General features: G+C 48.4%; 1 long non-coding RNA gene across 1 annotated transcript in view; it reads left to right on the top strand.

The window, feature by feature from the left end:
• The first annotated feature begins 442 nt into the window (after positions 1 to 442).
• LOC138747210 (uncharacterized) overlaps positions 443 to 14979 on the top strand; it is a 34654-nt gene continuing 20117 nt past the window's right edge. The window contains exons 1-2 of the long non-coding RNA XR_011347371.1: positions 443 to 553; positions 7698 to 7801. This is a non-coding gene — a long non-coding RNA (uncharacterized lncRNA). The remainder of the gene's footprint in view (positions 554 to 7697; positions 7802 to 14979) is intronic.

The following is a 14979-nucleotide window of genomic DNA, read 5'->3' as shown; positions in this document are numbered from 1 at the left end:
GATTGAAGGGGGAAAATTATAAGGGGAACATGAGGGGAAATTTCTTTAGTGGTGATGTGGAATGAGCTTCCGGCAGACGTGGTCGAGGCGGGATCATTGGTTACATTTAAGGAAAGACTAGATAGTTACATGGATAGGAGAGGACTGGAGGGGTATAGACCGGGTGCTGGTCAGTGGGACTAGGAGGGTGGGGATTTGTTACGGCATGGACTTGCAGGGCCGAACTGGCCTGTTCTGTGCTGTAAGTGGTTATATGGTTATATGGTTATATTTATCTCCCAAAAACATATCTATATTCTGTCACAATTTTTATAAGATGGTTTGCTCTGTGATGCTGTCACAAAACAACAAATCTTGTGACTTGTTCATGACAATAAATTCTAAATTCTGATTCTGATTCTGATGTATGTGAGGCCTAAGTTGGTCTCCATGATGATGATGTCCCAGGCAGGAGGATGATTGGAAGACTGGGCTATCAGGCATTGTAGTCAACAATGTGTCTGTCACCCTGATCCACATTCTGTCTCACCGAGGCTTCGATTCGATGTTAAAGGTTGGTGCCTCTTTATTGTAGATCTCCACAGTGAATGGTAGGGATCTGGGCAGAGTTGGAGAGTGGAGGGATCCAGATGTACATCACAGAAAGTGGCATCGGAAGATGGTCAAACGTTTCTCACCATATTGGCCTTCATCAATCAGAATCTGAATATAGACGTCAGAAGGGCATGTTGCAGTTGATTGGTGAGGTCCTAATTGGAGTATTGTGCTCAGTTTTGGTCACTGTGCTAGAAGAAAGAAGTAGTTAAGGTGGAGAGGGTGCAGAGAAGATTTATGAGAATGCTGGCAGGACTCGGGGCCTGAGCTGTAGGGAGAGGTTGGGCAGGCTGGCACTTTACTCATTGGAGAGCAGAAGGATGAAGGGTGATCTCATGGAGGTGGACAAGATCATGGGAGGAATAGATTGAGTGAATGGTGAGTTTAAATTTAAATTTTAAATTTGGACATACAGCACGATAATAGGTCATTTCGGCCCATGAGTCCATGCTGCGCAATTTCCACCCAATTAATTTACACCACCCCCCCCCCCCCCCCCCACAATTGTTGGAGGAAAGCCCACGCAGAACATTCACTCTCCTTAGAGCAGGTTTCGAACCCCGGCCCTGATCACTGGTGCTGCAACAGCTTTGCACTAACCGTTAAGCCAACCACGTCGCCCATGAGGGAATCAGTAACCAAAGAACATGGGTTGACAGGAACCTGAGAGGTAACTTGTTTCTCCAAAGAGAGTATGGAATGGGCTGCCAAAGGAAGTGGTTGAGGCAAATACTATTATGGTGTTTAAGAACAAATTGGACAGATAGGATGAGAGGGATATCGGCGAAATGTCAGCAGGTGGCACTAGTGTAAGCAAGATTTACCTGGACACCAGAAGGCAGTCACACCCCTTGGATTAAATTGTAATGAAACAGAGAACTCAGCAGGTCTGGCAGCGCCCGCAGGAGGCAAAGGTATATAACTGACTTTTCGGGTAACACTGCAGTAAGGATTGATTGTGTACCAATGGTGATCACTCCCACTCAGGCCCAAAACATCTTTACCTCCTATGGACGAGACCTGTTGAGTTCCTCCAAGCACTTCTGAGCTTTTACTACAATTTGTAGACTTTCATGTTTCACTTAAATTGTGATGAGATCAGTCAAGAGGGACAGGAGGGTATGAGAAGTAGGGTAGGAATGTGGCTCCAGAGGGCAATGGACAGGAGCTGTAGCCCTTCCCAAATGCATTAGTTAAAAGACATTCAGACCGGGGAGGAAGGGTTTAGCTGGCTACGGGCCAAAAGCAGGCTAGCTTTGGTGGACAACTTGGTCAGATTGGATGAGTAGTTCCTTGCTCTGACTGGAGGAAAAAGTTCAAGGATATTCTGAAGGCCTCCCCGAGGAAGTGCAACTGGGGGCACTCTCCAGTTGGGAGTGGTTTTGTAATGGCATTGAGAGCTGTGGATCCATGTGTAGGGAACACTCAGTTGGAGGACTTCACTGTCTCACCGAGGACTCACCCACACAGCCCATCAAGCACTGCCTGGCCAAAAGTCAATCCCATACAGGACTCATTAACCACCCTGGAACTGAAAGGACTGAAGTGGGACCAAGTGCAAGTGAAGTGGGCTGCATTCGTAGCCCCTGCTCTACTCACTATACACCTACAACTGTGTAGCAAATTCACGGTAGTGGATTGTATAAAAATGGCCCTGAGTCAGCATACAGGAGGGAGAATGAAAATCTGGCTAAATGGTGCACCAACAACAACCCTGTACTCAATGTCACCAAAGCCAAGGAGCTGTTTGTTGACTTCAGGAAGGGAAAACCAGAGGTGTACAATCCAGAGATCACTGGGGGATCAGAGGTGGAGAGGGTGAGCAAATTTAAGTTCTTGGGAGTCATCTCGGAGGATCTTTCCTGCAGCCAACACAACAATGGCAGCATGAAGAAAGCACATCAACGCCTCTACTTCCTTAGGAGTTTACAGAAATTTGGTATCTACAGATGTGTGGTGGAAAGTGTGCTGACTGACTGAATCATGGTCTGGTATGGGGGTCATCTCTTCCCCTGAGTGGAAAGTCCTGAAAAAGGTAGTGGACACAGCCCAGGACATCACAGGCAAAACCCTCCCCACTACTGAGTACATTTAGAGGGAATGCTGCCGTCAGAGAGCAGCAGCAATCATCAAAGACCCTCACCACCCAGCACACACTCTGTTCTCACTGCCATCAGGAAAGAAGTATAGGTGCCACAAGACTTGCACCACCGGGTTCAGGAACAGCTGCTATCCCTCAACCATCAGACTCCTCAACCACAAACTCAACTCGTTTAAGGACTCTGACTTGTGCACTTTATTGATTGATTTTTTTCTCTTCTCTGTATTGCACAGTCAGTTGTTTACATTTCTTTATTTGTTTACATGTGTACACTGTGTAGAGTAGTATTTGCACAACCATTAAGTGGTTATTCTGCCTGACCCGCAAGTAAAAGGAATCTCAGAGTTGTGTGTGATGTTCTGCAAGTACTGTGACGATAACTCTGAGGGAAGTGGAGATGAGTGGACAGGGACTTCGAGGGGAGGTCAGTGCCACTCACTACTCCAAGCAAGATTCTCACTGTCTCAGAGCAGTTACTGTCAGACAGGATCCTAATCAAAGACTGATGGAACATTACCTCCTGATACTGATATCCTCTTCACTTAACAATGAATTCAGCATAAATTCATGACCAAAATCAAACATCCTCCTGGAGCCAGGGGTGTCTGCGACCAGCAGGGACCAGTTCAGAGACGAGAGCCGCACTGATCCAACCAGCACAAGACTGTGCCCTGCTTTGACAGCCCCCACCAACTGTCCAAGTGTCCTGACCGGCGCACTCTGCCCTTGTCAAAGTTAGGTTCAGATGGCTCACAGTGCGCCTTGTCTGTGCAGTCCTGTGATTGCACCACTGCCCCCCATCCAAGGGTAACTGACACCACCATCATCAGGGTCCCCCTTCTCCCCCTAAAGGCACTGACCACCCTTCCGATTTACACCCTCACCCACAAGATCACTACACCCTTCCCAGAAGTGACATCCCTCCCTCCTGAGGGCACTGACCCTCCCCCACTGTCCTATCACCAATCCCCCTGTGTCTCACGATGCTTTTTTCCTGTGGACCAGGCAGAATTTCAAATTACAGGTAGCTAACTGTACTCAATACAAGAAATGTAAATAAATTGACTGTGCAAATGCAGAAGTATAAATATTCAGTAATAAATAACAAGCAAAGTGAAGAGTCCTTAAATGGATCTCTGAATGAATCTGTTGTTCAAGAGTCTGATATTGAGCAGTTGCAACTATCCCTGAACCTGAAGGTACAAGCCCTATACCTCCTCCTTGATGGCCGCAGCGAGAACAGAGCTTGTCCAGGGTGGTGTGGGTCCTTGATCATTGCTGCTGTTCTCCAACGTATACCTTCATTCCAACACCCAACAACCAGGGAGGGAGAGAGAGGAAGAGAGAGAGGGAGAGAGAAGTTAAGAATAAACACAGCAAATGCGAAATCAGAAGAAGGCAGAAGGAGCTGCTACCACAAGCTCCCTCTGCTTCTGGAAAGGGCGCCTGTCGCTGTCAGGAGAAACGACTGTAAGGAACAGTGCTTTGCATAAATTAATCCAGGTGCTAACCCTTGGATCAAGGCAGCAGGAGAGGGATTTATAATTTGGTTTTCTGCAGAGCTATTCCTTCCTCAAAGACACATCAACTCATCTTCAAACAACAACAATGGGGAAGCAGGGCTCAGATCATTGTCAAATATAAAAGGGAAATTGAAAAATCACGTAATTCATGCACGAAAGTCCGCAACGATGCAACAGCTCCTCTCTACTGCCCCTCCTACAGTGTGACCCCCCTCAGTACTACTCCTCCCACAGTGTGACCCTCCCTCAGTACTGCCCCTCCTACAGTGTGACACCCCCTCAGCGTGGTACAGAAATACATAACAGAGGGACATGAAGATGAAGCAATCACCCCTCATGCCACAGCTGACACTGAAGCTGCCCAGACCCCTGTCACTTTGACCCCCTTATGACATTCCCTCAGGACAATTGTGGTGTGTCAGTCTGTGTGGTGACTACCCTGGGAATAGTGATGTCACGTCCACCATGGTGATTGGGAATTTGAAGGCAGCTGGGCATAACACCATAACCTTAATCCAGTCCACCAATACCTTTTAATGATGGATTTCTGCTGCTTTCAGTCTGAACCTCAGACCTCCAGGGCAAGTGACAACTCCCCTACTCACCCAACAAGCTGGAACATCAACACCTGACTTTCCAACCTTCTCTCCAGCCGGAAGGCATTAACATTGACATATCTAGTTTTTCCTAACCTGCTCTCCCTTTCCCCATCTCTTCCCTTCCCCCTGCTAGCTCTCCACTCCTTTTCCCTCTCAATTCATCTATCCATCCTTCTTTCCCATGCTTCCTGCTGTGCCCTCCCTCCCTTCTCCACCTATTACCTCCTGCCTTTGGGTCTGTGCTCCTCCTCCCACACCTCCCCCTTATTCTTTTGTTCAGTGAAGAATGGAGTTCTGCAAGGATCTGTTCTGGAACTCCTGCTGACATTTTTCCATACCTTGATGGAGGGTTCAAGTTCGAAACATCAGCTATTTTCTTTGCTATATAAAGGACACTGTTTGACCTGCTGAGTTTCTCCAGCATTGAGTTTTTATTCCTTGAATGACAGCTGCTCTCCAACTGCACCAAAAACTTAATTTAATTTAATTTAAACTCTTTTTGTAAAGGGAATTTTCTCCTTAATTTCCCTTGAGCTCCACGCACAATGTAATAATAAAGCTTGAATCTGTTGATTGAAAATGTTGGAGTAGTAAATGAACTCTGTGTGGAATGGGTTAATCCTCTGTGCCCTGCACAGGGACTCTCATTAACATTGACACTGAGCTTTGGCCGTGACACTGCCATTTTATTTTGCTGTTGCTGCAACCAGGCTTTGAAGCTGTCTAGGCTTCTCCACCAGAACCGGCTCGAAAAGTCATGCTGAGATGCGACGTGGGATTGTAGTTTTGATCATCGGAAATTTCAACAAACATCCGTTCCGCTTGGCAACAATTCATGTCCCCTTCTTCTTCTCACCCTCAGCGGAACTCTAGACTGGCTGTGACTCTGTACGGTTGCCACTGAGTTCCAGGGGCTGGGAATTTCTCCCTGGAGGGTAGGCTGAGCAGAGATCTTATAGAAGTTTATGCAATCAAGAGGGACAGAGAAAGTAAGTAGTCTTTAGAGTCTCCTACAACAGAACAATGGAATATTGCAGCTCAGACACAGCCCATCTCATCTGTACCGAAATATTATTCCAACTGAACTACACCCGGACCATAGGCCTCCTCTTCTTTTTCAATCTTTTTACTGTTTTTTTTTAAAAGAAAAAATATTATCAGGTGGCATCGTTACATAAGATAGAATGATCAAGTGAAGTTAAACAGAATTACAGATGATCAATAACAGTTAATGAGATCCATGTTATTGATGGAAAAAAATGAAAGAAACTTGCCCCATCTATTTAGTTTCTAACTCATCTAGTTTCTAACCCCCACCTGGAGCAGTTGGCTGACAAAGTCAGATATCAACTATTAATTTTGATAAAAATAGGTTCAAAAATAAAGGAAAAGGAAAAAAAATGACCAAAAATAATTGATCTATAAATTTTGAAAATAGTTGAAAAATGAACCCCAAAGAAACTGTAATACTCGATGGAGAAGTTGAACACATAATTTTCTCTGGAGAGAGGGATGCAATTAAATCCAATCACCATTCTGTCTGTGTGGGAGGGACAACATCTTTCCACCGCAGCAGATTGAGCCTTCGAGCAATCAGGGAAGCAAAACCAACCCACATGGGATTGAGATGGAGTCAAATTAAGTCAGTTGGTGCACTCCCTCCAAAAATCAAGAATTAAAGATAGAGTACAGACCATAGCCCTCCATACCATTCCCATCCATGCATCTTTTCTATCTAGCCTGCGGCCATTGGACGAAGAGCTGTGCTGAGGTGAGGGCAGCTCTCTGCATCATTGAGAGAGAGAGTGGGCAGATCAAAGTGGCTCTGGAGTGTGTGCTCCATCTCCTCTCAATCTGAGGTGCAGAAGATGCAGTGGTCTGCACCCTGGAATTGGACTTTCCTCCCAACTCTGCATCCCGTCAATATCCTTTTGTAACCTACAACAACCTTCTGCACCATCCACAAATCCTCCAATATTCATATCACTCGCAAACTTACTGACCCATCCTTCCACCTCTTCATCCAGGTCATTTATAAAAATCACAAAGCAGGAGTTCCAGAACAGATCCTTGCAGAACTCCATTCTTCACTGAAGATATGCTGGAACTGAGCATTGTCAAAATGGCAGATGGAGTTCAATCCGGATAAGTGTGAGGTGATGCTTTTTGGAAGGACAAACCAGAAGGCTGAGTACAGGGTGAATGATTGGATGTGTGGATGAACAGAGGGACCTTGGGGTTCAAGTTGCCGCATAGGTTGATAGAATAGTTAAGAAGGCCTATGGGATGCTGGGCTTCATTAATAGGGGAAATTGAATTCAGGAGTAGAGCGGACATGTTGCAACTCTACAAATCTCTGGTGAGACCACACTTAGAATATTATGTTCAGTTCTGGTCATCTCATTGTAGGAAAGATGTGGAAGCTCTGGAGAGGGTGTAGAGGAGATTTACCAGGATGTTGCCTGGATTTGGAAACAAGTCTTATGAGGCAAGGTTAGCAGAGCTGGGACCTTTCTCTTTGGAACATAGAAGGATGAGAGGAGACGATAGAGGTCTACAAGATTATGAGAGGCATAGATAGGGTAGACAGTCAGCACCTGTTTCCCAGGGCAGGATCAGCAAACACCAAAGGAAAAATGTTCAAAGTGAAGGGAGGGAAGCTTAGAGGTAAGATTTTTACACAGTGAGTTGTGGATGCATTGAATGCATTGGCAGGGATGGTGGTGGAGGCTGAAACATTAGGGACATTTAAGACACTCTTAGACAGACAAATAGCTGGAAGAAGAAGCATAGAGGGTTACGGGGTAGGAAGGGTAAGTATGTTTGTTAGGAATATATGTGTCGGTGCTGCATTGTTCTATGTTCTACCTTCCCCCACAGCTGAGCGACTGGAGGAGAAAGTATGGTGGAAGACCCAGGAAAGACTGAGGGAAGTGTAGAGGGGGGCTTCGCTCCATCTCTACCCATACTATCCCTGCACTGATGTGAGTTCCTTTTTCATCTTCTCCAATCAGAAGGTGCCTGAAGCTGTGGGCTGCTGCCACCTACTGCCTGATCTCATTATTACAAACATTGAGAAAAGAGTGCAAAGTTGGGGAACAGAGAGGGAGAGAAAGAGAGAGTGTGGAGAGAGAGAGAAGCAGGGGGACAGAAATAAAGAAAAATCATGAAAGAACAAAGAACAGAGGCAGATAGGTTGCACAGATATAGACAGGATGCAGAATTGATCCTTGCAGAACTCCATTCTTCACTGAAGAAATGCCGGAACTGGGCATTGTCAAAGTGGCAGATGGAGTGTGAGGTGATGCTTTTTGGAAGGACAAACCAGAAGGCTGAGTATAGAGTTAATGGTTGGATACTTAAGAGTGTGGGTCCAAATCCATGCATCCCTCAATGTCACCGCCCAGGTTGATAGGATAGCTAACAAGGCCTATGGTTGCTGGGCTTCATTAATAGGGAGATTGAGAGCCAAAAGGTCATGTTGCAACTCTACAAATCTGTGGTAAGACCACACTTCGAGTCTTGTGTTCAGTTCTGGTCACTTCATTATGGGAACGATGTGGAAGCTCTGGAGAGGGTGCAGAGGAGATTTACCAGGATGTTGTCTGGATTTGGAAACAAGTCTTATGAGGCAAGATTAGCAGAGCTGGGACTTTTCTCTTTGGACTTTAGAAGGATGAGAGGAGAATTGACTACAAGATTATGAGAGGCATAGATACAGTAGACAGCCAGCACCTGTTTCCCAGGGCAGGATCAGCAAACACCAGAGGGCATGTGTACAAAGTGAAGGGAGGGAAGTTTAGGGGAAACATGAAGGTAAAGTTTTTACACAGAGAGTTGTGGGGGCCTGGAATGCCTTGCCAGAGGTGATGGTGGAGGCTGAAACATTAGGGGTATTTTAGACAGGCACATCGAGTAAGGAAAAGTGGAGGGGTATGGGTTACAGAGGCTTTAATACTTATTTTTAGGAATATATGGGTTGGCACAAAATTGAGGGCTGAAGGGCCTGTACTGTGCCTGGCCTGTACAGGACATCAGCAATCTGAACCAGGGTTTCAACCTGCTGTATCAGCCATCCCTCTGCCTCCATGGTCTCCTCCCGTGTAACACAACTGATTGCACTCAGAGACAAGTGAGTTTAAACACGCTTTTAATACTCAGTAGTCCTCAGATAGATCTGAGGTAAGGTAGGAAAACCAGGGTTTTCCTGGAAGGTGAGGGTGGAGCCAAAGGAGGAGCAATCACCAGAACTACACACAGACAGTGAATTCCAGTTCGGTGCATTCACCCCTTCCTTCAGTGTAGGGCCAGTGGGTGAAAAACAGAGACCATACATTAAAAAAAGGTGAATACTCCACAAATAATTACAAGTTAAGTCTGTCAGGGAGTCTGGTAATTCTGGTTGAGTGCCGCAGTACTGAAGGACTTTGGGCTTCCTGAACCTCCTGGACACCCTGTCGTACAGGGCCAGTGGGTCTTGAGGGCTCCGGCTCAGATCATAAGGTGGATTGCGTCACTTCCCGAGCAGTGTCCTCCGGGACCCTGAGTGGGGTACTCAGTAGTTCCTGGCACACTTGATGCATCGGATCCTCAATTCCGGTGAGTCCCAGGTCTCTGATCAAGACGGCGTCCTCTCTGCCGTCAGTGTTTGCCACGTAGGCATATGTTGGGTTGGTGTGCAGCAGATGCACCCTCTCGATCAGGGGTCTGTCTTGCTCCTCCTCACGTGCTTTCTCAGCCAAGTGGTGCTATCAACCAAGCCGGGAGAGAGTAGTCCCAGACGTGGATTTCCTCTGGAACGTAAACATAAGCTCACGAGGAGTTGGGTTGATCGCTGTGCAGAGGAGCGACCTTATGGAGTGGAGCATCGTGGGTAGGACTTCTTGCCAGCATGAGTCTGGAAGCCCTTTGGACCAGAGAACCAATTTCACGGCCTTCCATACAGTCGTGTTCTCTTTTCCAAATTGTCCGTTCCACCGGGGGTTGTAGCTGGTTGTTCTGCTTGAGGCAATGCCCATTACGAGTAGGTACTGGCGTAGCTCTTCACTCATACATGATGAGCCCCAGTTGCTATGGATATAGCTGGGATATCGGAACAGGGTCAAATTAGAGTGCAAGCCCCTGATGACTGTGGTGGTGGTCATGTCTGGGCAGGGGATGACGAACGGAAAATGTGAGTGCTCGTCAATGACGTTAAGAAAGTACACATTTCCTTTGGTGGAAGGGAGGGGACCCTTGAAATTGACACTAAGTTGTTTGAAGGGGTGGGATGCCTTTATCAGGTGCACTTTGTCCGGGCGGTAGAAGTGCGGTTTGCACGCCACACAGAACTGGCAGGACCTGGTCATCTCCCTGATGCCCTCAACAGAGTAGGGCAGGTTACGTGTCTTGATGAAATGAGCCATGCTCATCATGAAGTGATGGCAACTGGCCGGTGTGTGCAGAGGCACAGCTTCCCCATGACAGGGCATCTGGAGACTCATTGAGAGGACCTGGCCTGTAGGCTATGTCATAATTATAGGTGGAGCATTCGATCCTCCACCTGGCAATCTTATCATGCTTTATTTTACCCATTTTTGCATTATTAAACATGAATGCCACCAATTGCTGCTCGGTGTGCAGTGTGAATTTTCTGCCAGCCAGGTAATGCCTCCAGTGCCTGATGGCCTCTACAATGGCTTGAGCCTCTTTCTCCACTGATGGGTTCCAAAGCTCATGGTCTTTTAGGGGTGCAGGAGAAAAAGGCCCGCCTGGTTAAGGGTAGTGGCCAGAGCTACATCAAAGGCATTGCTTTCCACCTGGAAACATGCATTCTCGTCCACCACATGCATGGTGCCCTTTGAGATGTAACTCCTAACGTAGTCAAATGCCGCCTGGGCTTCGGCCAATAATGGGAAGTAGGTTGATTTTAAGAGGGGACCGACATTATCTGCGTAGTGAGGGAGTCACTGGGCATAGTAAGGAAAGAAGTCCAAGCACCTCCTTAAGGCTTTCGTGGTCTTTGGGATAGGGAGGTCTAACAGGGGATGCATTCGATCGGGGTCAGGACCAATGATGCCATTCTCCGCCACATTGCCCAGAATCGCCAGACCTTTCATCTGGAACACGCACTTACTAGAGTTGTACGTGAGGTTCCAGGCCTTGACCACGTGGAGAAACTTCTGGAGGTTGGCGTCATGGTCTTTCAGAGAGTGTCCACAAATGGTGACATTGTTGAGATCAGGGAAGGTGGCCTTTAATCTGTATTCGTTGACCATTTTGTCTGTCTGTCTCTGGAAGCCCAAGACCCTATTAGTGATACCAAAAGGGACCCTCCGGAACTGATAGAACTGCCCGTCTGCCTCAAATGCTGTGTAGGGGTGGTCCTCGGAATGGATCGGTAACTGATGGTATGCAGTTTTCAGGTCGATGGTCGAATAGGCCCGATACTGCGCAATTTTATTTAGCATGTCTAAATTCGAGGGAGAGGGTATGCGTCCTGGAGTGTGAAACGATTAATTGTTTGGCGAGAGTCAATCACTAGCCTGGACTTTTCTCCCCTATTACGGCTACCACCTGGGCTGTCCATGGGCTCAATGATCTTTTCTCTGAGCAGCCGCCACATCTCGGCTCCAATAAATTCCCGATCCCCCGCACTGTTTCGCCTGTTATTTGTGGCTATTGACTTGCAATTGGGAGTCAGATTCGGAAACAGTTGGGGGGCATCAATATTTAGGGTGGAGAGACTGCATGTACTGTCCGGTTTTTGGGATCCTCCTTTCCACCATGTGATTGGAGTAAGTGGGCCAGAATACTCCATGGTCACGCTTTTAAGATAACACAGGAAGTCCAGGCCCAGCAACAAATCCTTCAGTACATGCAATCGGAACGTACAAAATTCCCCTCCTTTTACAGTTAGATGTATTATACAATACCCCTAGATCATTGCAGAGGGCAAGTGCAAAGCTAAGTAAAGGCGATAGTCCATCGGATACACCTTCAGTTGTGCACCAGAGCAGTTGCAGAGTTTATAAAGCTCTCAGTGAAGCCAGTGTTTACCTTCACCTCCATCATCGAGTTATTCAACTGGTGCCTGATCCAGGACAACCGATGCCAGTGCTCCGGAAACCACGTCGCTCCCCGTGCTGATGTCAACTCTCTTCTCTTGGCCTGCGGGCAGACAAGATGGCGTTGACCATGAGGCACAGCCCTCCATCTTGATCCAACAACAGACTAGATGGCGTCGACCTCGAGGCACAACAAGATGGCCACCATGGCTTACCGTGATGCTTCACTTCCGGTGGCGGGTCCCACCATGAGACACAGCAAGAAGACGCTGGCGGTGAACAGCACAGAGAGGCTGAGGCCAGCACTTCGGGACTCAGGCATGGGTCTAACAACAATTCGGGGTTCCACACGTGGTCTCTATCTTTGGTTCCCCTTAATCCTGCAGACATTCACCCAATGCCCTCGCTTACTGCATCCTGAGCACACGGGGTCCTTCACAGGGCATTGGGCATGGGGGTGCTGTGCATGTCCACAGATGTAGAGTCCCCAGTCGCACGTGGCCACAGCAGTCGGCGCTGGGGCTATGGGGGTCTCCAGTGCCACACTGATCTGGTTTTCTGAAAAGTTGCTGCTTTTGCCCATGAGGTCTACATGTTACAATTCTCCTTCACATCTCCCTCTATCTCTCCCTCCCTCTCACTTTCACACTCTCGCCAGCACCAGCCCCACACCATCTCCCATTCTTATTTCAGTATAGCTCCATGGCACACTACCTGCACATCTGCTGCAGGCCCAGGAAGCCATGAAATAATTTATTTTCTCTCCCATCCTCCTTTCCTCACAGTTGTTTCTCTCTCATTTTCAGTTTTCGATCCAACTCTGCCCTCTCTTCTCTGCCTTTCTATCTTTCTCACTCCTCTCCATTCATTAATCACCACAGCAGGAGGAGCAGTACTGAGGGGGTGTCACTCTGTGGGAGGGGTAGTACTGGGGGGGGGGGGGAGCGTGCTGTGGGAGCTCTATCATTGACCAGGGATTTATGGTTTAAAATTTGAGTAGTGCAAGTCCAGAAGTCGTTGAAAGTGTGGGAGCACATTCTCATCGCAGCGGTGGTTGTTTTTGGAGAAGGAGAGAGGATTTTGCCCTGCAAAGTCTTTGACTGTGCCTGAGGGCTGGGGGAGCAACAGTGGCTGACAGGTTGCCGGAGCCTTTTCTAGAGTTCAGTGGGAGTTGGGTCGGTATCATCAGAAGGACCACTCCCAACCGAGGACTTTCGCTCAGGATAATAGGGGGCCGAAGATTATCAACACCTCCTGGAACTCGTGAGGCCAGAGAGGATCAGGCTGACCTGGAGGAGGACATTCTCCCTGCGCTTAGAGGAGCAGCGGTTTGCAGTTATCAGTGCACAGACATTCCTGTGGAAACTCCCACCACACTCCCTTCCCTGCACTGCAATTTGGAGACTGATCAATTGTGTACTCTGCTGGTGGAAGGACAGTGTTTCTATCAGCAGGTGGGATAATTACTGACTGCGTAGAACTTTCATCATGGCGGCCTGCAGCTCTACGATGGCGGCCCCTCAGACCTATGCAGCAGTTGTAGCTCCTGGAGGCAGGGCTCCTGCAGAGGTGTCGGCCTTCAGTTTAATAACTTTAGAAAATGCCATTCAATGCACTGTACCTCCATGCATCAGTCTGGAAAGCATTTTAAAAACTCTGTCTCAGACTCTGGGTGGGAAGGAGGGTATTATGGCGGTAGATAGAATTCGTGGCAAGACTGTTTTTCTTGCGGTCCGCTAAAGAGGTGAGCCTGGCCTTTAATAAGGGGCTCTTCATTCTGGTGGAGCCAGTGACGGCCCCCGTGCAGAAGGTGGTCCTGTCTGCCGTATAGCCCCTTATTCCTGATGCACCTGCGATCTCTGGGGGAGGTTAAATCAGACATCACCCCGATGCTGTGTAACCCTGCTGTACCTGGCTACAAGTCATTGTAGGCCTTTAAAAGGCTTGTTTTCATGCAGTTGGCGCGGGGTGGAGATGCTGAGGTGCGTTTCCAGGTGAATGTAGAGGGGAACACTTATCCCATGTACTGGACTACAGGACATCTGAGGTGTCGGGAATGTAAGGGGCATGGGCACATTCGGAAGGATTGCCCTAACCGGCGACCTGCTGACTCCACCTTGTCGGTATCGGGAGGCAAAGCTGCCCCTTCTTCTCGGGGAGGTAAAGCTGGCCCTTACTCTGCTGTTCATCCCCCACCTCCAACTGTTTCTCCCCATAGGGTAGATATCCCTGCTGCAGCAGGGGTGAAGGGTGTTGGGGGAGAGCACGGGGCGGATGATGGGGAAGGATGGATTCCTGTTACATGGAGGAAAACACGGAGGATGACAAAACACCTCCAGACCCCTCCTTTGAAGGAGTCGGTGGTTTCCCCAGGCCTGATTCAGAGGACCTGATACTCCCTGGGGATCCCTGGGGGCCTGAAGGAGTTGGGGAGAATGAAGGGGCGTCAGAGGCTGAGGATTCCTTAGGGATGGAAGTCTCTCTGCCTCAGAAGCGCAGGAGACACGTGTCTACAGAAGGGGAAACGGGGGAACCTGAAGGAGGGGATTTACCCCCAGTAAAGGCCGAATGTGCAGAGAGTACCTTTCTGAAGCTACAGGGTAGCGCTGTTGCAGCAGGGCCCACTTGAAGGCAGTGATCTGCCCTCTGTCAGAGCTGTACTTCCAGAGGAAACACATCCGGAATGGGTGGGGGATTCATCTGTGCAGGAGGGAGGGGTCCTACCCCCTGGTGAGAAAATGCACCAAGAGTGTGCGCTGGCCAGTGAGGTGGATAGTGCCAGAATCCAGGCATTATCTGAGGGAGGAAGGTCACCCAGTGGAGTGGTTTCCCAGATAGTGGCCTCTATCGAGGCAAGGTGTCCTGCCGAGAGACAGACATCCCCTGGATCACCAGTCCCCTCAGTTCATAAGTCACTAGTCCATTCTGTGGTTGGTGACAAGAGTGTGGAGGAGGGCACGTCTCAAAATATGCATGTCCTCCGTTCGGATTCCAGAAGGGTCTGTGAGCTGCCTGTACTGGGAAGTGGTGGTGAAGGAGGCACAAGCCCTGCCACACCTGGGATCCTAGCTCAAGGTTTGTCAGGATCTCCCTCGGTCCCTATCGAGAGGACAGGT

Source organism: Narcine bancroftii, chromosome 12 (genome assembly GCF_036971445.1).
Source record: "Narcine bancroftii isolate sNarBan1 chromosome 12, sNarBan1.hap1, whole genome shotgun sequence".
NCBI classification, from domain to species: domain Eukaryota; kingdom Metazoa; phylum Chordata; class Chondrichthyes; order Torpediniformes; family Narcinidae; genus Narcine; species Narcine bancroftii.
The sequence above is the reverse complement of the archived record's forward strand: the minus strand, read 5'-3'. Positions and strand labels throughout refer to the sequence as shown.